The sequence below is a fragment of the Saccopteryx leptura genome, chromosome 10 (assembly GCF_036850995.1).
Source record: "Saccopteryx leptura isolate mSacLep1 chromosome 10, mSacLep1_pri_phased_curated, whole genome shotgun sequence".
Lineage (NCBI taxonomy): Eukaryota > Metazoa > Chordata > Mammalia > Chiroptera > Emballonuridae > Saccopteryx > Saccopteryx leptura.
The window spans coordinates 78,084,080-78,104,986 of NC_089512.1; the positions used below are offsets into that span (position 1 = coordinate 78,084,080).

A 20,907-nucleotide genomic window follows, 5' to 3' on the forward strand; every position below is an offset into this window, starting at 1 on the left:
CCGGAAGGATGTCTGGTTTAACTACTCGGATTAAGGAGGTTGCACCTGAATGCGAGTCTACGCATTGTGTCATTCACAGAGAAATGCTGGCTAGCTGAAATATACCACCGGAACTTAACAGCGTATTGAATGATGTCGTTAAAGTTATTAACCACATCACAGCACACACCCTTCACTTGCGCCTGTTCGAGCAGCTTTGTGAGGAAATGAATGCAGAGCACAGACACCTTCTCTTATACACAGAAATAAGATGGTTATCTCGAGGGAGGTCCCTGGCCAGAGTGTTTGAATTACGAGAGCCACTGCAGAGATTTCTCTCAGAAAAAAGTCACCGCTAGCAGCACATTTCAGTGACGAGGAATGGGTTGCAAAACTCGCTTACTTGTGCGACATATTTAACCTCCTCAATTACCTCAATCGGTCACTTCAGGGGAAAATGACAACTGTCTTCAAGTTGGCAGATAAAGTAGCTGCATTTAAAGCCAAACTGGATTTGTGGGGACGATGCGTGAACAGGGGTATATTTGGATTTTTTTTTTTTGTATTTTTCTGAAGTTGGAAAAGGGGAGACTGTCAGACAGACTCCCGCATGCGCCCGACCAGGATCCACCCGGCATGCCCACCAGGGGGCAATGCTCTGCCCATCTGGGGCATTGCTCTGTTGCAACCAGGGCCATTCTAGTGCCTGAGGCAGAGGCCATGGAACTGTCCTCAGTGCCCGGGCCAACTTTGCTCCAGTGGAGCCTTGGCTGTGGGAGGGGAAGAGAGAGACAGAGAGGAAGGAGAGGAAAGGGGTAGAGAAGCAGATGGGTGCTTCTCCTGTGTGCCCTGGCCAGGAATCGAACCTGGGACTCCTGCATGCCAGGCCGACGCTCTACCACTGAGCCGACCGGCCAGGGCCTAACAGGGGTATATTTGACATGTCTCAAACATTTGCAAGAATTTGGGAAGAGACTGAGCCCAAGCTTTCATTGTCCCAGCTGGTGCACAATCACCTGTATTTGCTTTTAAAAGAGTTTGAACACTACTTACCAACCACAAAAGACCCACGAATTGCCAAGGAATGGATCCGCGATCCATTTGTCAACAAACCAGGTGAATCCAGCGTGTCTATGCAGGAAAAGGAACAACTACTGGAGATCGCAAATGACAGCGGCCTTAAAAATATGTTCGAGACCACAACTCTGCCAGTGTTTGGATTAAAGTCATGGCAGAATACCCTGAGATCGCCACAAAAGCACTAAAAACCCTGTTGCCATTTCCGACATCCTATTTGTGTGAAGCGGGATTTTCTGCAGCAACCAAAATAAAATTGCGGAATAGACCAGACATAAGCAACACACTTCGGGTGTCATTGTCTTTCATTACCCCTAGATGGGACCATCTGGTTGCAGAGAAACAAGCTCAGGGCTCCCACTGATTTAGCGTTATGGTTGTTGAGAGGTAGGCTACTATCTCTCATTCTATATAAACATTATAATAAATAACCCTTAACTTACAATATTCATAACAATGGTGAGTTGTATTTTTCATGCACTTTATATTTGTTTTTGTGTTGTATCTTATTTTTAAGGCATGTTTAAACATTACCATAGCGACTGGAAAGTGTTTGGAGGCAGAGAGGATGTTACTCATGTTATGTTGTTGGTGCGATGTTAAGAGGACGCTTCTAATAAAGTTGCATACGAGTACACAGTGGATTTATGTTTATTTTTATTGTCGTAGGTTCATGATTGGTAGTGAGCCTGAACCTATCATATTACATATTGATGTCAGACATGAAACGTTGTCAGAATAACAAATTTAAATACAGCCTGAATAATGAGGACATGCTCGTTCCTCCTTTAACTTAGCCCAATAAGTATCATAAGTTCGACAATTATATTTAAAAATACCACAGTTTTTACTCTGGTCGCATAATTTTATTTTGTGCATTTATCTGTCCCACCCTAAAGGCTGGTCTGTGAAAATATTTTCTGACATTAAACCGGTCCGTGGCCCAAAAAAGGTTGGGGACCACTGATATAGCATATCTGAAGAGCCAGGGACTTTACATGTCCCCCAATGAGCCCCCAATCATTGATGAGAGTTGGTGTTTAAACAACCCAGCTCTTTTGTCCCTTTGGTGGGATAGGCAGTCCAAATCATGTGTTCCATGTGGTTTCCTAATGTTCTCCTGAAAGATTAAGCTTCAGTCACCCCTTGCAATAGCATGCTTGATAGTGCATCTTTTTTTATCTGTCTTATCTTCTCTATTTCACTTTTCTCTTACTGATATTTCCTGGAATTACCTGCACTGGGATACCTGTCTTAGGATATACTTTTGGGAGACCTCAAAGATACCATTTCAAGTTGCAGACCAGATCTTCCCACTGATTGTCTTGGCAATTGGATGACTTGGGCCCAAGGCAAGTGTACATCATATATATATATATATATATATATATATATATATATATATATATATATATATAGAGAGAGAGAGAGAGAGAGAGAGAGAGAGAAGCATCAATTCCTTGTGCCATGTAATGATGGCTTCTCATATATTCCCTGACCTGGCTTAAGCTGGCAACCTTGGGATCAAACTGATAACCCCAGGCTCAAGCCAGTGACCTCGGCACTCCAGGCTAATGCTCTATCCACTGTGCCACCACCAGTCAGGCAAGTGCATGTCTTAGTGCTCATTATCAATATCTGTATTGCTAAAGATCAAAACTGACCTACAGCTAGTCAGGCAGCATTATCCAGAGCTGAAGTTATACTTATATGCCTATTCTAGGGTGCCTAGCAATGATTTAATAATCATTACATACCACTGCTTAGATTTTGGGTATGGTCATGACATATACCTTTTGATTGCTAAGTAGTAGATATAATGATTATAGGCTAATAATTTCTCAGGAGGAGAGTCAGGTTGCTGACACGTGTTGAAATCTTTCATGTCAATCAGCTGGGACTGCTGAGCTGAATCTATGTTCATAAATGCTAGAAAGAACTGTTGTATTACAGGAAACAACCCCAAATTGACAGATTAAAGTAGGAAATCTAAACAGGAGTTTTATCCTTATGCAAAAAATTATTCTGTACACATATTGACTACATTTCTGCTGTTTTATCTGTAATTGTTTTCTATTTTACCTAGTTATCCACAATTTTGTTATATTTTATGTGGCCATGGTGTCTGTGTGGTGACTTGTAAAGTGACCATAATCCAGTGTGACATTTTCTGAGAGCAAAGCTCCCTAGGACATCAGCATTTTACACAAAGACATTTTGTAGGACACCTTGCTACTCTCCGTAGTGTTCAAACATCAGAAAGGATGAGAGGTTGTGTAATCATTAACATGTAATGAAGCAAACCAAAGAAAAAAATAAATAAAAGAAAATGGTGCTAGGAAAAGTAGGGACATATCTTAGTGTTTGTCCAGTGTAATTGTTCTTTGTTTCTTCTTTTTAAATGTAAAAGATGACTGGCAAATACCTCTTCTTCTTTGGTACTAGGATTGAGAGAGAAGGAGGCAGTCTGGAAGAAGAGAGGTCACTATAAAAAGCAACATAGTATAGTAATAAGTCTCTGAACGCCTGGATTCTATTCCTTGCTTATAAGCTGCATGACTTTGTGAAAATAATTTAACTGCTCTGCAATTTTCAGTTGCATTTATTGCAAAATTAAGTTGATCGTATCTCATACTCCACTAGGCCAGGAGCATCTTGAGGTTAGGAACTGGGTCTGACTCAGTGATTTCTCCAGCACCCAGATGGCATCGGCCACAGAATATATTGAATGATTTTGAATTTTAAAAAAGAGCAAGCATAAGGGCCCCATGGTGGTCAGAGATGGATTTAATTGATCTGCATGGAAGAAAGGGAGAATAGAATTCATTTATTTATTCAAGATATTTAATGAGTGCCTACTATAATACTAATATATAGTTGTATATGTGCATATATTATACTATATATACTATACATACTTCTAGGTGCTAGAGATATCGCAGTGACCAGAACAAAATCTGTATCTGCACAGCTCTTTCATTCTAGTGGGCAAGAGAATAAAGAAAGATAAATTAATAAATTATAGACAATCCTTCGTAAGGAAAAGTGCTAAAGAGAAAAATTACATAAAAGGGAGAAAGGAAGGGCAGGAAACCTGCAGTGCAATTTTATTTAGAAAGCAAAGGAACGCGGAGCGTAGCTGTAAACTGAATCAATAAGGGCCGGAAGGCCCCTGTTCTTACATATAAATAAAGGAAGGTCTGGTTTGAGAGGAAAGGGGAGCAAAAATGCACACATCTTAAAGTATTCTGTTACTTTTTCAATTTGGAAAAAACAAAGATTGTGCGATTTATGACAAAAACTCCTCTTCACAGGGATTCTCACCTCCTCCGTGGAGAGGCACAGTATTCCCGCCCCTGAACAGGGTTACTGTCACTATGGCTTCTCATTGGTCCGATGTTAGCAGATATTCTGTGCCTATTGGTCCCTGCGCCTGTCCACAGAAGAGCGGCCACATTGAGTCCCGCCCCCGCCGCGGAACTGTCTGGGAATTGTAGTAACGGCTCTGCCCTGTCCCGTCGCGGGAGTTTTTGCCCTGTTCCCAGGCCCTTCAGGCAGCCACCCCCGTGGGCACACGCCCAGGCGGTGTTCCTGCCCCGCGCTCCCTCCTTGCACTTCCCAGCTGCCAAGATCTTGGAAGGTAGGGGCGCGGGGCAGGCATAAGTCGAACAGTGTTTTGGGGCGCGGGTCTGGGTTCCGCGCGCGTCCTGTCATAACCCTGGAGGCCCAGTGGGGCGGAGACTGGGCCGGCGCAAGGTGGGGGTCTGTCAGGAAGACCCTTACTCCCCGCCACCTCCCCACCCCCGCCACATCCCACCCCTCAGACCTTTTCAGAGCTAGTTACTGAGCGCTGGCCCAAACTCTGACTCTTCCCTTCTCCGCTGCATTTTGTATAAGTGGGTAAACTGAGGCACGGGGCCACGCCAGGTGTTCCAAGGACTCCTCAGTTCCGGCCATGATGGTGTAGTTGGCACTGGCAGCTTTTGGGTGGTCTGCCAGTTTCATAGGCGAGTAGCAGATCTCTGCCCCAACAGATCCATGCTAAGCACCCAGATCTGCGTTCCCCAAAGGGAAGGTGGGGCTGATGAGCACGTGCGCGGGACTGGAACCATGTAGGGACAGGGAAGGCAGTATCTCGGGAGATCATTTTACACTTAATATTCAAAATAACACAAAAAAGCATGGAATTCGTCACGGTGGGAGAATTCAGTACTCTGTTGGCCCTCCTTACACATATTTTTATGGCTTTATGTTTTTATTCGAAAATATGAAAGAATTAAAAGGTTTTATCTATTGCGGGCACTGGAGGTGAAGGAGGCAGGTTAGCGGAACTGAAGTTGGATTTACAGCTTCCTCTCTACGATCAAATTCTGCCTCTGCTCTATGACCTTGAACTAGTCACTCACAGTGCTCAAATGGAAAAAAAAAGAGCTCAAAGCTCTCTGTTTAAATGGCCCAAGGATGCTACCTGGAGCCAAAATCTAAATGAATTCTTGCTTGTGAAAATTTGCCAATTTACTGCTTTATTCTTTTAGATTTCTCATAAATGTGCGGGATCCAATGGTTGTTTCAGAAAGGCTCTGACCTGAGCTGGGTCTGGGACTACCGACGACGGCCCCAACTCGCACCTGTTAAGACAGGTGTTTACTGAATTTTCCTAGGGCTCCATCTTATGGCGGAGGCTTCTGGGAGTTTGAGTCCCGCCTCTTGTTTTGCGGAGGGCTAGTACTCCGCCTCTCAGAGTGCCGTTTTGTGCGGCGAGGTGTCTCCTGGGAGATGAAGTCTCACCTCCAGCCACTCGTGGCATCGACCCGTGACTCGCAAATCCAACTGCCTTGTAGCCCTGTGCTCCTGGCTGCCAGCCTTTGCGTCCACCTGCTGTGATCTGGAACTAGAGATATATGTTCAGTAAAGATGTGTCTTCTTGTCACTGATAGTATGTACTTTTCCAAGTACTAGATAGGGGATTGTTGTATACGCTTTTTCAAGTGTTAGGGATTATGTGTGTTCTCAAACACAACTAACAGTCAGAGGTGTAAATTACAGACAATGTTCCTATTATCTTTTTTAATAACATTGTATCTCCCATTTGTAGATGAGGAAGAAAACTTGAGAAGATGATTTATCCAGGGTCACAAACCTAGACATAAAATGTAACATATTTAATAAATAAATAGATATAAATATATATTAATTTAGTTATTGTAGTTTAATGCTCTCAAAAGCTATATGCAAAAGATAACCATATTCATTTTACATATGAGAGAACTAGGAAAGTTAATCAGCATGTCTCTGCTTAGAAAAAGCCCTTGCCTTTCAGAGTGTAAGGGAGCTCAACCTCCTGAGTATAGGGTTTGGAATCTCTCTATGATACCGTGTTGCCTCTAGGTAGACACTAAACATTTAGAGCAGCAAAAACCTTTGAGATCATTTAAATCTAAGCAAAGATCTTGAAACAGATCCTGGCATATAGTAAAGGTTCCATGAATGCTAGTTATATATAGCTTTCTAATATCTTCATTTTAGAGATAAGGAAACCAGCCCAGGTGGTAAAATAGTTTGCCCAAGGTCAAATAGTTGGTTTGTATCAGAAATGAGACTAGACCCCAATGCTTTATTTCCAAGTCCAGGGTTATTTTCATTCTACCAGCAATCAGCTAGCAGGAACACCAGATATGAGGCTGTTTAGAAAATGGTTTCTTCCCTGATCTCTCTAGGCCACAGACCAGGACCAATTGTTGTAAAGTCTTTTTTCTTATTATTAGTAAGGTTGTAGTATCTCATTAATTCAACAGATTTGTTTGGGCATGTTTATATGCTTATTTCTCTTTAGTGCTGAGCCTCCTGGATGAACAGTAGCTAATGGGTTAGGGCTGGAAGGACCTAATAAATCATCGAATCGAACTCTTTAATTTTATAAATGAGAGGAGTGAAGTTCACAGTGGTCCATGGTCTTCATCTCATGCCCTTGTGTCAAAAGCATCCTTTCTTTGCAAAGAGGCAGGATTCTGGAGGCCTCATACTATATGCGACCTTTTAGGCTTGCAATTTCTTTTACTTGGTGTACTTGTCTTTGCTTTATTCCTGTACATGCCTGATAGAATGCTGGAAGAATGTTTTTGTGTCCCTGTCTATACATACATGCAGTTTCAATATGCTCCATTTCTGTTTCGGAAATTAGTCCTTTTTGGCTCCTGATACTCTTTTCTCTTTTGTTCTTTCAGACACTTGAGAACACAATATGGCACTGTGTTTGCATTCACATATGTTAAAATCTAACACTCTAATATAAGGTATCAGAAATGACCGTGTGAGTTGTTTGAATTATACAAAAGTTTTGTTTTAGAAGATACATTGGCCCTTTCAGTAACATATTCACAGATAATATAGCAGACAACTCACACCTCTTCTTTGTGAAAGATGATTTTACATAATTACATAATAAGATAACAAGCCTTATAAATTAGTAGCTAAACATTCCTGAGATAGTCATTATGGAGGACATTCTTCCCACCATCCCCTGTCACCCCTGCCACTGCCCCACATGCACAGCACTCTCCTGAGATAGTCATTATGGGGGAAATTCTTCCCACCATCCCCTGTCACCCCTGCCACTGCCCCACACACACCAGCACTCTCCCAGCTGACAGTCTGATCGTTCGGCTTCAGTACGGTGCATGACAACTGGGAGACACTGAAAAAGTATTTGAAGAATTGCATTTGTAACCACCCTGAGCTCTGTTCCCGTATCTTTCCCTTGAATCTTAGTTTTCTCTTCATGTAGAAATGCAGCTTTGAAATACAGGATGGTGCAAAAGTAGGTTTACAATTGTGAGGATGTAAAACACAGAGTTTATTCTTGTACTATTATTTATTAATTACTGTATTATTTTCCATACGAACAACTACAAACTTACTTTTGCCCACCCTGTAATAGCTGTAGCAGGTTACCTTCCTTTTATTGTCTACATTGTAGAGAAAAATCTCAGCCTTTGAGCTCATCCTCTGAGAGGCTGTTTCTTTGGAAATGTCAGTTTCTGTAACTTCTCAAATGAAAAAGAGATCCAATAGCAAAACATAGCAGAGAAACAATAGAGAGTGGTAGACTGGAGGCCTATGGTTTAAATCCCATCCCTGCCTCTTAGGCAGCTTCTTAGCCCTTGGTTTCTTGTATAAAATAGAATACTAAGTATTTCTACCTCATAAAGTGATGATAAAGATTAAATAAGATACTGTGCTTAAAGCTTTCAACATGTGTCAGGCACTCAACAGCTTGTATTCAATAGATGAATAGCAGCTCTTACTTTTATTAAATGTAAACTTGATATTTGAAAATATATCAGATTTGCTCAAGATGTAAACTTAAGTCAGATATCTGTTTTATGAAAGGATTTGCCACTTGTTTTCTTAGAATAGTAAGCCTGGCCATCACATTTCAAATGTGAAGTTACTCACAACTCTTGATAACCCATCTTGTCAGCACAGTGACACTCTCTTATGTGGGCAGACAGACAGTGAAGCTTTTGGCTCTGCACTGCCTGCTTAGAGGTCCCTGATCTATGGTTTCATCTATATATTAAATCTCAGATTGAAAAGCAGCCTGCTTCTGTCAGTGGGCCTTCTGTCTACTTCTAGAAAGGCCTGGGCCTGCCCCAGGAGCCTCAGGGTTAAAGTGGAGCATCTGGTGAGTAATCCCAGGGTAGTGGCCATGTGGACATGGCTGTACTCCTTTCTAAGCTGATATCTCCGATAGCCATGAGCTTACTGACAAGGAGTTGAAGTAGAGAAAAGGGGTGATGCAGGGGACAGGGACAGAGAAAGCGGAATGAGGATCACAGCCAGAACAAATTGCAGATGGACAAAGGAAAGGGCTGAGGTCCTCAGTACCCTAAACATATTTATTCAGCTCACTTTCCTGCTCCTAGCTCTGTACCAGGCATTGTGCCATTATACATGGACGACACAGCAGTGAACGTGGCTGACTTGGAGGGGTCATGGTGGTGAGTGGTAGTACATTTTAGGCAGGGAAGAGCTAGAAGTAAGGAAGGAAGGAAGGAAAGGGAAGGGAAGGGAAGGGAAGGGAAGGGAAGGGAAGGGAAGGGAAGGGAGGGGAAGGGAAGGGAGGGGAGGGAGCAAAGGAAGGAAAGGGAAGGGAAGGGAGGGGAAGGGAAGGGAGGGGGGAGCAAAGGAAGGAAAGGGAAGGAGGGAGGGAGGGAGAGAGGGAGAGAGGGAGGGAGGGAAGGAAAGGTAGGGAAGGGAGGGTCAAAGTAAGGCAGGAAGGAAGGACATGTTGGGATTTGATGAGCAGAAAGAAGGTCTCTAGTCTGGGATATAAAAATCAATGCATGGAGGAGGTGGGGGTGACAAGGCTGCAGAGGCAGACATTGGTAATGCTATGCAGAGTGTAGTTACCTGTATTGTAAAAGAATTTCAGACTTAATTCCAAGCACATTTGGGAAACCATTTAACAGTCTGAAGTGGAAAAATGAAATGGTTGGATTTGTTTTCTAAAATGTGTGGATGCAGTATGAATGATGAATTTGTGAGAGGGCAATTGAGTCTATATAAATTTGAGGGGGAAAATTCTGGGATCCTTAAAGTACCATATTATTTCTGATTAAGATGTGAATTTGAGGCACCTAATGTAAATTTATTTAGCCCAATTATAGTGCCTCTTTCTTTACATAACTTTAACTGGTTTGGACTGCTTTCCAACCAGTGATTCTCAACCCTGTTGCAAGTTGGAATCCCCTCAGACCAGTCCAGTCCCATCCAGATAAATTCAAATCAGTGTGGGAGGCAGGCATTAGTATTTTCTTTAAGTTTCTCAGGTAATTCTGAAGTGCATTTAGGAATGAGAATCACTGATTCTAACAACATGAATAAGGTACAATCTAACAGGTGAAAGCCCTTCTGGTGAACGAAAATTAGGGAATCGGGGAACGTGCAGATACTCCAGTACTTTCAGCCTTTTTTTTTGTGTTGTGTATTTTCACCAATGAAATAAAAGTTGGTTTTGCATCTCATTTGCATAATCAAACAACTTTTTTTAACTTGTTTGCTTTTCTGATGTTCTTGCTTAATAAAAAAAAGAATCAAATGCTTCTTTTTATTGCTTTATATTCCATTTGAAACATTCCCTAATTTTTGTGAGCACTATGTATAGAAAGTAGCAATTTGAAAGCTTTGGGAGTGGAAGAGATGATAAGCCTCATCACCGAGCTCTCATGGAATCTGAACTGACTACTGGTTGTGCACTGGGCTGTATGTGTTTGAGGTCATTGTGGAGGACTCTGGCCACCCCTCCCCATGGATCTTTCCAGCTGTACCTGACCTGAGTTAGGGTTCTCCTGTGTGTTGAGTTTCTTCCTGGTATTTAGTTTGTTCCATTCATCATGGCTGAAAAAAAAAGTATTAACCCATTAAAATCATGTTCAGAAGAAACTGAATTGCATGCTTTCGTGAGCCATGCATGTCCATTATTGAAAAGGTTTAAACTATTGTTTATAGAAAATACAAAGTGTTTTTACTTGTAACATTCTTACATTCTAATTCATTGCAGTTTGAAATGAACCACTTTCAAAGAGTGTACCTATTATAAAGATTAATTTCCTTAAAAATATTTTTATAGTTACCCACACTCTCAATTTCAGAGTAGAATAATTAAGCTAATTTGATTAAATACCTTTCATTTGCTGGATTATCCATAATATATGTGGACCTTTTCCTTTTAAAAGTTTTTCTTTTTACCTTACAGAAAATGTGTCTATTTATGTTTGCATATGAATATTTATATTAAAAACCTCATATTCAGGATCCAGAAGCATTCTTGGCCTGAATTTCTATTGCCCAACACCATAATTTTCCTTTTTAGCATTTCGTGAGCTCCTACTCTGCTCACAAGGTCATCCACATGTACTGGTGTACCTCGTTTTATTGCGCTCTACAGGTGCTGCATTATTTACAGACTAAAGGCAATACTGTGTACCAGGAAAAGGATTAAGACTCACTCTATTATAACAGTTGCTTTATTACTGTAATCTGGAACCAAATCTTTAGTATCTCCAAGGTATACCTGTAGTAGTTTTATTTTTCTGCTGTGTTGACTCAATAGAGAGAAAAAGAAAAAGAGTGGGAAACAGTGCTTTTGTTGGAGGGTTTAATACAGTTAAAAAACTACATATTTTAGGATAGTCTGTGTGTATGCTAAGGTTTCCTTTTAATAATAAATAATCAGTAATAGAAGATAAAACTGAGAAGCTGGTTAAGAGGTTTGCACTTTGACAGTATTCTGGAACTCAAAGACTCTGAGTCTTTCTATTTATTTGTGTCTACGGCCATACCACCCTGAATGCGCCCGATCTCGTCTATTTATTTGTGTTGCTTATATGGATTTGCCTTTTTTTTATTAACAATCAGATTTCCATTAAAATTCAGTACATTCAATTTCTCAGACTCACAGTGATTGGAGCTAAAACCCATCATAGATAATGGGAAGTATCAGTACTCCCTCCTGAGGTTTAGTGCATACATATTTTAGTTGGGCCTCGGCTGAAGGAACGTATGTTCTGCAGTCATTTAATCACTGGACTATGCGATTTGTGGTAAGAAAAATTTCATTTTCTGCAAGACATTTTCTGACGTCTTCTCATATGTTCAATTTTGAACAAAAGAACGCTTGCTGCTGTCCTGTCTCCCATTAACTGCAGGACAGTACCTTCTTTGTGTGCCAGGAGAAATTGAAGCCAGGCCTAGAAGCAGGAGTTTGTGGATGTGCTTGCAGCCCTGGAGGACCGGCAGAGGAATAGGTCGTTTAGCCCTGGACCACTTGCACCTCTTGTTCAATCTGTCCTGGGGACAAACTGGTGAAGGGAGAGGTCATGATCCTGAGGAGAGCAGGGAAAAGCCAGAGAGAAATAAATGCAGTGTGGGAAAGGTGTAACAACCAAAAGATGGTTGGGTGAGGGGAGGGAATGTGTTTTGTGTTTACAAATATATATGGGAATGGCGCCCTGTGCAGTACACAGCATGAATGTACACAGCTGTACCCACAGGGTGCCCCTGATTAGTGGGAGGCCCTGATGCCTTTGCAGAGGGGAAGCAATCCTGGGATACAAAAGCTGCTGGCGGCTGCTGCAGTTTGAAATCCTAGTTTCTGGGTTCTGCTGGCTGAGGGGATAAAAGCAAGGCACAGAAGCTTCCAGAGCCCAGGGCCACAGAGAAATTTGCAGCTGAGCCCTCCCTGTCTTAGGCCCTCTGAGCAGGGCAGCATGCTTCCCTAAGCTGTGGCTTCCTCTAGCCCAGCGGTTCTCAACCTGTGGGTTGGACCCCGGCGGGGGTCAAACGACCCACAGGTTGAGAACCGCTGCTCTAGCCTCTTGAATTTCCAAAAGGCAGCAGGCCAAGGTTTCCCTGGCCTAGAGAATTTAGCTGTGTTTGGCTTCCAAGTGAAGGTGGAACAGCTGGGTCCCACTCCTATGGGTTGGGGACTGGCCATAACTATGGGCAAGGGTCCAGGTGAAGCCAGAAACTTCTGCATTTCTAACACTCCCAGGTGAGGCAGCCGCTGCTAGTCTACCAGCCACACTTGGCTTAGCCAAGGTCTAGGTCTCTTTTTTTTTTTTTTTTTGTATTTTTCTGAAGCTGGAAACGGGGAGAGACAGTCAGACAGACTCCCGCATGCGCCCGACCGGGATCCACCCGGCACGCCCACCAGGGGGCGATGCTCTGCCCCTCTGGGGCATCGCTCTGCCGTGACCAGAGCCACTCCAGCGCCTGGGGCAGAGGCCAAGGAACCATCCCCAGCGCCCGGGCCATCTTTGCTCCAATGGAGCCTTGACTGCGGGAGGGGAAGAGAGAGACAGAGAGGAAGGAGGGGAGGGGGTGGAGAAGCAAATGGGCGCTTCTCCTATGTGCCCTGGCCGGGAATCGAACCCGGGTCCCCTGCACGTGAGGCCGACGCTCTACCGCTGAGCCAACCGGCCAGGGCCAGGTCTAGGTCTTTATGGCTTCTACTATGTTGCCATTCTGTTTTCATGTGACGATAATGTTTAGAGTTTACAAGTAAAAGTATCACTGTTAACAGGCTGAGGGTGACCTTGCACCAGTTGTTTTACTTTGCAGTTTTAAAAAAAATAAAAATGAACATAATAGTCCCTACCTCATAGGTAGGTATGAATTAAATGGGAAAATCTATATAAAATGTTAGCACAGTATCTCATATAGAAACTTATAAGTAAATTTATTACTTTTATTAATGTTATTATGTATTACATTTGTATTATTTTGTGGATCAGTGGTTCAGATCCATAGACCCAAAGCATGTAGTTGTGTTTGTTCCTGGATGTGTAAGCATGGACAAGTTTCTTGGCTATGTCTGTTTCCTAATCTTTAGAATAGTGCTTATAATGGTAACTACTTGTGGATGTTGTGAAGGGTGAGGTAAGATTGCATGTAGAATGTCCTTGGCATATATTAGCTACTCTAATGACTGAATACTAATCCCTGAATGTGATGAGTTTGCACAACAGCTTTTATTACCTGGCGTTCACTGGGTTGTGTAGTAGGAGCAGTCCACACGGATGGCAGGCAAGTGGAGAGTGGGCCCAGGATCTGGAAGTAGGTAATATCTTGCAGTTAAGACAAGCAGGCAGGTGGAGTGTGGGATGACAGCCTGGCAGCAGCTTCTGACCTTTCTGGTACCTCAGTTTTAGTTCCTAAGCCCCAGATTTGTTCTTGCCAGTTCCCCTTGGATATGAGACGTTCCTTGTTCATCATTAATTTATTCACTCAGTAAGTACTTACTGAGGACTATTCTATGTCAGGCACTGTGTTAGGTTTGGTTACACATCAACAAACAAGGCAGGCACAGCCCCTGCCCTCAGGAGTCTTGTGGAGGAGATGGACAATATGCAAGCAAGCAAACAAATGTAATTATAAAATGCCAAGTACTGGCAAGACAGAGTAAGGTACTGTGATCCTGAAAGAGGTAACCTACTGAGATAGGGTAGTCAGAGAGGAGGACCTGCTGACCTGCTCCTCTGAGCGCCTGCCTCCAGTCTTCTTTTCCCTTCCCTCTTGCCAGACATCAGTAATGGTCTTGGCTGATGCCTCTCTGATGCCTGCCATCTCCTTTTCACCTGTTCATGTGCTCTTCAGACACCAGGTACCATGTATGTAACCTGGATCCTTCCCATTGCCTTCAGCGGGGTTCTGCCCAGAGTGTGTGTTACACACACTCCTTACCCCGATGGGGTGTCAGGCCCATGTCCTTCCTGACCTGACATCTCTGCCATGAAGCAGTGAAAGTCAAGAACAAAGCCATTGCTGTAGGGTGTAGAGGAACAGAATGAGAGGGACTGAGGAAGGAGGAAGAAGTTTGGGATCTAGTGATTGGTAGAAGAAACAGTAACATACAGTTTTCATATGTTGGAATCATAGGTTCAAAGAATTTAAGAGCTTGAAGGAAGTTGGAAAGCTGGTTCTAAAGAGGGGACAAGACTTGCTCTGGGTCATAGAGTTAGTGGCAGAATGACAATCTTCTTTCTTAGTCCTCTCCAGGTTAGGTCCTCTTTTGCTTCCTTGACTTACACTTTTTTATAGCTTTTATTTAACCTCTAAGTTTTGGTCAATGAGTCTTTTCCCTTTGGGTTGTAAGCTCCATGAAGGCAGGATCCGTGGCTATGTTGCCATCTTCCCAGCACCTGGTCATAGCATATGGTAAGTGGTCTAGGTCCCTCACTTAGACTTCAGTATTGCACTTTGTACTGTGCAATAGACTCAAAGACTTCTGGGCTGTCTTTGATTACTTCTTTGGTTAACTAAGTCTTGGTTGCATGGGAGATATAAGTAAGTGAAATTGACAGAAGCACTCAACCACAGCCCCTCTTACCATGTCTTGAACTTGTACTACCTCCCATTTTTTACCCTTATTGGAGATAATGCCTTGTTTATTGCATTAACATTGTCTTTTTTCTCTCTAGAAAGTGTGCTCCTCAAGGACAGGGGTCTCCTTGGTCCTGTTTCTTGCTGTATCCCTGTGCTAGAACAATGCATGGCTTATGATAGACTGAATGAATTATGTCTTATCATTACCATCAGGATCTGAAAGTCCCTGGTTGCCCTGCAGGATGCTGCTCCATGCAGATGGGTTATTTATACTACACAGGTCATTGGAATATTCAAATGCTGGGAGTCAAGGAGAGGCTGATAAGGAAGAGAGTATAGAGAAGAACTCACTGTCAGGCTCTGAGGAATGACTTCTGACTTTGCTTCTCATGAGCTGTGCAATTTCAAGCAAGTACTCAACCTCTCTGCATCTCAGTTTTCTTTTTTTTTTAATTTTTATTAATTTTAATTTATTGTGTTAACATGGATTCAAGTGTCCCACTCAATATAACACCCTCACCCCCCACCCCCTGTCCCCCATTACACCCCCTTTGTCCCCCCTCCCCCTAACTCCCTCCCCCTTCCCTCTGGGATTTCCTGTCCTGTTATCTGTATCTATGTGTTATGTATATGATATATATATTAATAATTTCATTAATCCCTTCACCTTCTCTGACCCCATCCCCTTATCCCCCTTCCCTCTGACAGCTGTCCCTCTGCTCCACATATAAATGAGATCATATGATGTTTCTCTTTCTCTGCCTGGCTTGTTTCACTTAGAAGAATGATGTCCAAACCCATCCATGCTGTCACAGAAGGCAACAGTTCCTTCTTTTCAATGACTGTGTGCTATTCTATTTGTGTATATGTACCACCGCTTTTCTTTAAAATTAATTTTAATGGGGTGACATTGATAAATCAGGGTACATATGTTCAGAGAAAACATCTCCAGGTTATTTTGACATTTGATTATGCTGCGTACCATCGCTTTTTAATCCACTTGTCCATTGACTGACACCTACACTGTTTCCAGATCTTGGCTATTGTAAACAATGCTGCAATAAACATGGGGGTGCATTTCTTCTTTTGAATCAGTGTTTTGAGATTCTTAGGATATATTCCTAAAAGTGGGATAGCTGGGCAAAGGGCAGTTTCATTTTTAAATTTTTGAGGAAATGCCATACTGTTTTCCACAGTGGCTGCACCAGTCTGCATTCCCACCAGCAGTGCAGGAGGGTTCCCTTTTCTCCACACCCTCGCCAGCACTTATTGTGTCTTGATTTGTTAATGAGATTCATTCTGACAGCTGGGAGGTGGTATCTCATTGTGGTTTTAATTTGCATTTCTCTGATGATTAGTGACATTGAAAATTTTTTCATATGCCTATTGGCCATCTGTATGTCCTCTTTGGAGTAGTGTCTATTCAGTTTCTTTGCCCATTTTTTTAAATAATTTTATTTTTTTAATGGGGCGACATCAATAAATCAGGGTACATATATTCAAAGATAACATGTCCAGGTTATCTTGTAGTTCAATTATGTTGCACACCCATCACCCAAAGTCAGATTGTCCTCTGTCACCTTCTATCTAGTTTTCTTTGTGCCCCTCCCTCTCCCACTTCCCCTCTCCCTCTCCCCCTCTCCCCTCCCCCCCCCCCCCCCCCCCCGTAACCACCACAGTCTTATCAATGTCTCTTTGCCCATTTTTTAATTGAATTGTTTACCTTCCTGGTGTTGAGTTTTTGAAGTTCTTTGTAAATTTTGGTTATTAACCCCTTATCAGATAGATGTATTGGCGAATATGTTTTCCCATTGTGTGCTGTTGGGCAGATAAAATATATTATGCTCACTTTGTTAAAGATGGCACTGCCCATGTGGAAGCCGTCTCCCAGGTGATGGTATTGGTTACCCTTCTTGCTTGGGATGGGCATGATTATATTAATGTGTGTTGGGGGTGGGCTGTGGGCAGGCAGGATTCTTGTAGCCTGGGGCTTGGTTTTGGGACTAAACCTTTCCCACCTTTTTTGATGTAGGGTGGTGCACTCTCATGAGGAATTCTATTATGCCTCAGACGAGTGACTTTGTATCAGAGACTTCCTTGTTTGTATATTGGATTAAAGGTTTTTGTTTCTACACTATAAAGTGGGGCAGACTGGGAGCTTGCTCTCTCTTGGTTCCTGAGATTAGCATTAGAGAGGAGAGCAGAGAAAGGCCACATGAGGAGAGGAGAAGCAGCCAAGATGGTGGAGTACTGAAGGAGAAGCTAGTTTGTGCAGAGTTTGTGCAGAGAGAAGGAGATGGGGAACAGAGGTGAATAAGGCTGGTGAGGTAGAAATCTTTGATTCTAGGAAACTTGGATAAGTCAGTGGCTTTGGGAGCCCCGAATGGAAAGGGAAGTGTTTTCCCACTGTGTGTATTTCTTGCCCACCAGGTGCAAGTTAGGATTAAAAGGTAATGGCCCACCAGTTCTTGGCTTCATTGTTTCATTACCGTCTGTCCGAATCAAATGCAAACCTGCATAGGCCAGGCGGCTGTGATGGTGGCTGTGGCTACTGGCTTTACCTGTGGGTTGTCTTTTTATTTTGTTTATGGTGTCTTTTGCTGTGCAAAAGCTTTTTAATTTGATATAGTCTCATTTGTTTATTTTGTGCTGCATTTAACTTGCCCATGGATATAAATCAGCAAAAATATTGCTACGAGAGATATCGGAGAGTTTCATGATTTATATTTAAGTCTTTTACACATTTTGAGTTTATTTTTATGAATGGTGGTCTAGTTTCATTTTTTTGTATGTACCTGTCCAATTTTTCCAACACCATTTATTAAACAGACTGTCTTTACCCCATTGTATGCTCTTATGCCTCCTTTGTCAAATATCAATTGACCATAAAGGTGTGGGTCTATTTCTGAGTTCTCTGTTTTGTTCCATTGATCTGTGTGCCTGTTCTTATGCCAGTACCAAACTATTTGAGTACAATGTCCTTGTAGTATAATTTGATATCAGGAAGTGGGATACCTCCCACTTTATTCTTTATTTTACAGATTGCTGAGGCTATGCGTGTTCTTTTTGGTTCCATATAAATATTTGGAATATTTGTTCTATATTTATGAAGTATGCCATTGGTATTTTAATAGGAGTTGCATTGAATTTATAGATTGCTTTGGGTAATATAGACATTTTAATGATGTTTATTCTTCCTAACCATGAACATGGTACATGCTTCCACTTGTTGGTATCTACCTTGATTTCTTTCTTCTATGTCTTATAATTTTTCGACTATGAGTCTTTTACCTCCTTGGTTAAATTTACTCCTAGGTACTTTATTCTTTTTATTGCAAAAGTGAGGGTGATTGTTTTCTTAATTTCTCTTTCAGACAGTCTATTGTTGGTTTATAAAAATGCCACTGATTTCTGAATATTAATTTTATATTCTTCCACGTTGCTGAATTCATTTACCAGGTCTAGTAGTTTTTTGACTGTTATTTTAGGGTTTTCTATGTACAGCAGCGGTTCTCAACCTGTGGGGTGCAACCCACAGATTGAGAACCGCTGATGTACAGTATCATGTCATCAGCAAATAATGATAGTTTTACTTCTTCTTTTCTGATTTAGTTGCCTTTTATTTTTCTTCTTGTCTGATTGCTGTGGCTAGGACTTCCAGAACTATGTTGAATAAGAATAGTAAAAGGTATCACCCCTGCCTTGTTCCTGTTCATAAAGGGATTGCTTTTCATTTTTTCGAATGATTATGATGTTGGCTATCAGTTTGTCATATATGGCCTTTATTATTATGTTGAAGTATGTTTGCTGTATTCATACTTTGCTGAGAATTTTTTACCATAAATGGGTGCTAGATTTTATCAAGTGCTCTTTCTGCATCTATTGATATAATTATGTAATCTTTATTTTTCCTTTTGTTTATGTGATGAATCATATTTATTGATTTGCAAATATTGTACCAGTCTTGCCTCCCTGAGATAAATCCCAATTGCTCATGATGTATGATCTTTTTTGGTGTATTGCTGGATACAGTTTGCTAATATTTTATTGAGAATTTTAGCATCTATGTTCATCAGGAATATTGGCCTATAGTTTCCTTTCTTTATAGTGTCTTTACCTAGTTTTGGAATGAGGCTCATGCTTGCCTCATAAAAAGAGTTGGAATTCTTTTCTCCTTATGAATTTTTTAAAAAAGCTTGAGAAGGATAGGTGTTAGTTCTCCTTTGAATGTTTGGTTAAATTCACCTGTTAAGCCATCCAGTCTAGGTCTTTTGTTTGCTGGGAGGTTTTTTTTTCTTCCTCTTCTTCTTTTTTTATTTTTTTTTTAAATTATTTTTACAATTTTTTGGGGGGCTATTTTTCTATTTTTTTATTTTTTATTTATTTTTTTTATTTACTGAATTTTAGGGGGAGAGAGAGAGAGAGAGAGAGAGAGAGAGAAAGGGGGGAGCAGGAAGCATCAACTCCCATATGTGCCTTGACCGGGCAAGCCCAAGGTTTCAACCGGCAACCTCAGCATTCTAGGACGACGCTTTATCCCACTGCGCCACCACAGGTCAGGCTGCTGGGAGTTTTTTTGATAATTGTTTCAATTTTATTTGTTGTAATCAGTCAGTTTAGGTTTTCTGATTCTTCCAGATTTAGTGTTGGAAGATTGTATGTTTCTAGAAATTTATTCATTTCACCGAGGTTGTACAATTTTTTGGAATATAGATCTTTATAGTATTTCCTACAATACTTTGTATTTCTGTTGTGTCAGTTATTAGTTCTGCACTTTCATTTTTAATTTTATTTGAGTCCTCTCCCTTTTATTCTGGATGAGTCTGGTTAAAGGTTCCTCGATCTTGTTTACCTTTTCAAAGAACCAGCTTCTGGTTTTATTGATCCTCTGTATTGTTTCTTTAGCCTCTATGTCATTTATTTTTGCTCTGACCTTTATTATTTCCTTCCTTTTACTTCCTCTGGGCTTTACTTGATGTTCTTTTTTTAATTCTTTTAGATGCAGGGTTAAGTTATTTTTTTGAGTTTTTTTCTAGCTTCTTAAGGTATGCCTGTAATGCCATGAACTTCCCTCTCTGGACTGCTTTTGCTGTGTCCCATAACTTTTGAGTTGTTGTATGCTCATTGTCATTCATTTCTAGGAATTTTTTATTTCTTCTTTGGTTTTGTTGTTAACCCATTTGTTATTTAATAACATGCTATTTAGTTTCCAAGTATTTGAGTATTTTTCAGTTTTTCTGTTGTGGTTGATTTCTAGTTTCATGCCATTGTGATCAGAGAAAATGCTTGATATGATTTCAATCTTCTTAAATTTGTTGAGACTGCTTTTGTGCCCTAATATGTGGTCTATCCTAGAGAATGTTACATGAGCACTTGAAAAGAATGTATATTCTGCTGCTTTAGGGTGAAAGGTTCTGAAGATACCTATTAAATCCAGTTGATCTAGTGTATCCTTTAAGTTTGCTGTTTCTTTGTTAATTTTCTTTCTTGAGGATCTATCTAGTGATGTTAGTGAGGTATTGAAATCCCCAACTATTATAGTATTGCTATGGATCTCTCCCTTTAAATCCATCAAAGTCTGTTTTATATATTAAGGTGCTCCTATATTAGGTGCATCATTATTTATAATGGTTATATCTTCCTGTTGGATTGCTCCCTTTATTATTATGTAGTGACCTTCTTTATCTCTAACTATAGTCTTTGTTTTAGAGTCCATTTTGTCTGATATAAGTATTTCTACCCCAGCTTTTTTTTTCATTTTTATTTGCATGAAATATGTTTTCCCTTCCTTTTACCTTCAGTCTATGTGCATCTTTTGTTTTGAGATATGTCTTGTAGACAGCATATGTCCGGGTCCTGTTTTCTATCCATGCAGCTACCCTGTGTCTTTTGATTCGATCAGTTAATCCATTTACATTTAAGGTTATTATTGATATGTAGTTGTTTATTGCCATTTTATTCTCT

At 41.2% G+C, this 20,907-nt stretch overlaps 1 protein-coding gene and 1 non-coding gene across 2 annotated transcripts in view; one reads left to right on the forward strand and one right to left on the reverse strand.

Moving 5' to 3' along the window:
* The first annotated feature begins 4,562 nt into the window (after positions 1-4,562).
* FHIT (fragile histidine triad diadenosine triphosphatase) overlaps positions 4,563-20,907 on the forward strand; it is a 1,908,162-nt gene continuing 1,891,817 nt past the window's right edge. The window contains exon 1 of the mRNA XM_066350737.1: positions 4,563-4,696. The gene's annotated coding sequence lies outside the window, so the exon portion shown is untranslated. The remainder of the gene's footprint in view (positions 4,697-20,907) is intronic.
* On the reverse strand, positions 12,970-13,045 carry TRNAV-CAC (transfer RNA valine (anticodon CAC)). The gene has a single exon. It is a non-coding gene; the product is annotated as a tRNA-Val (tRNA).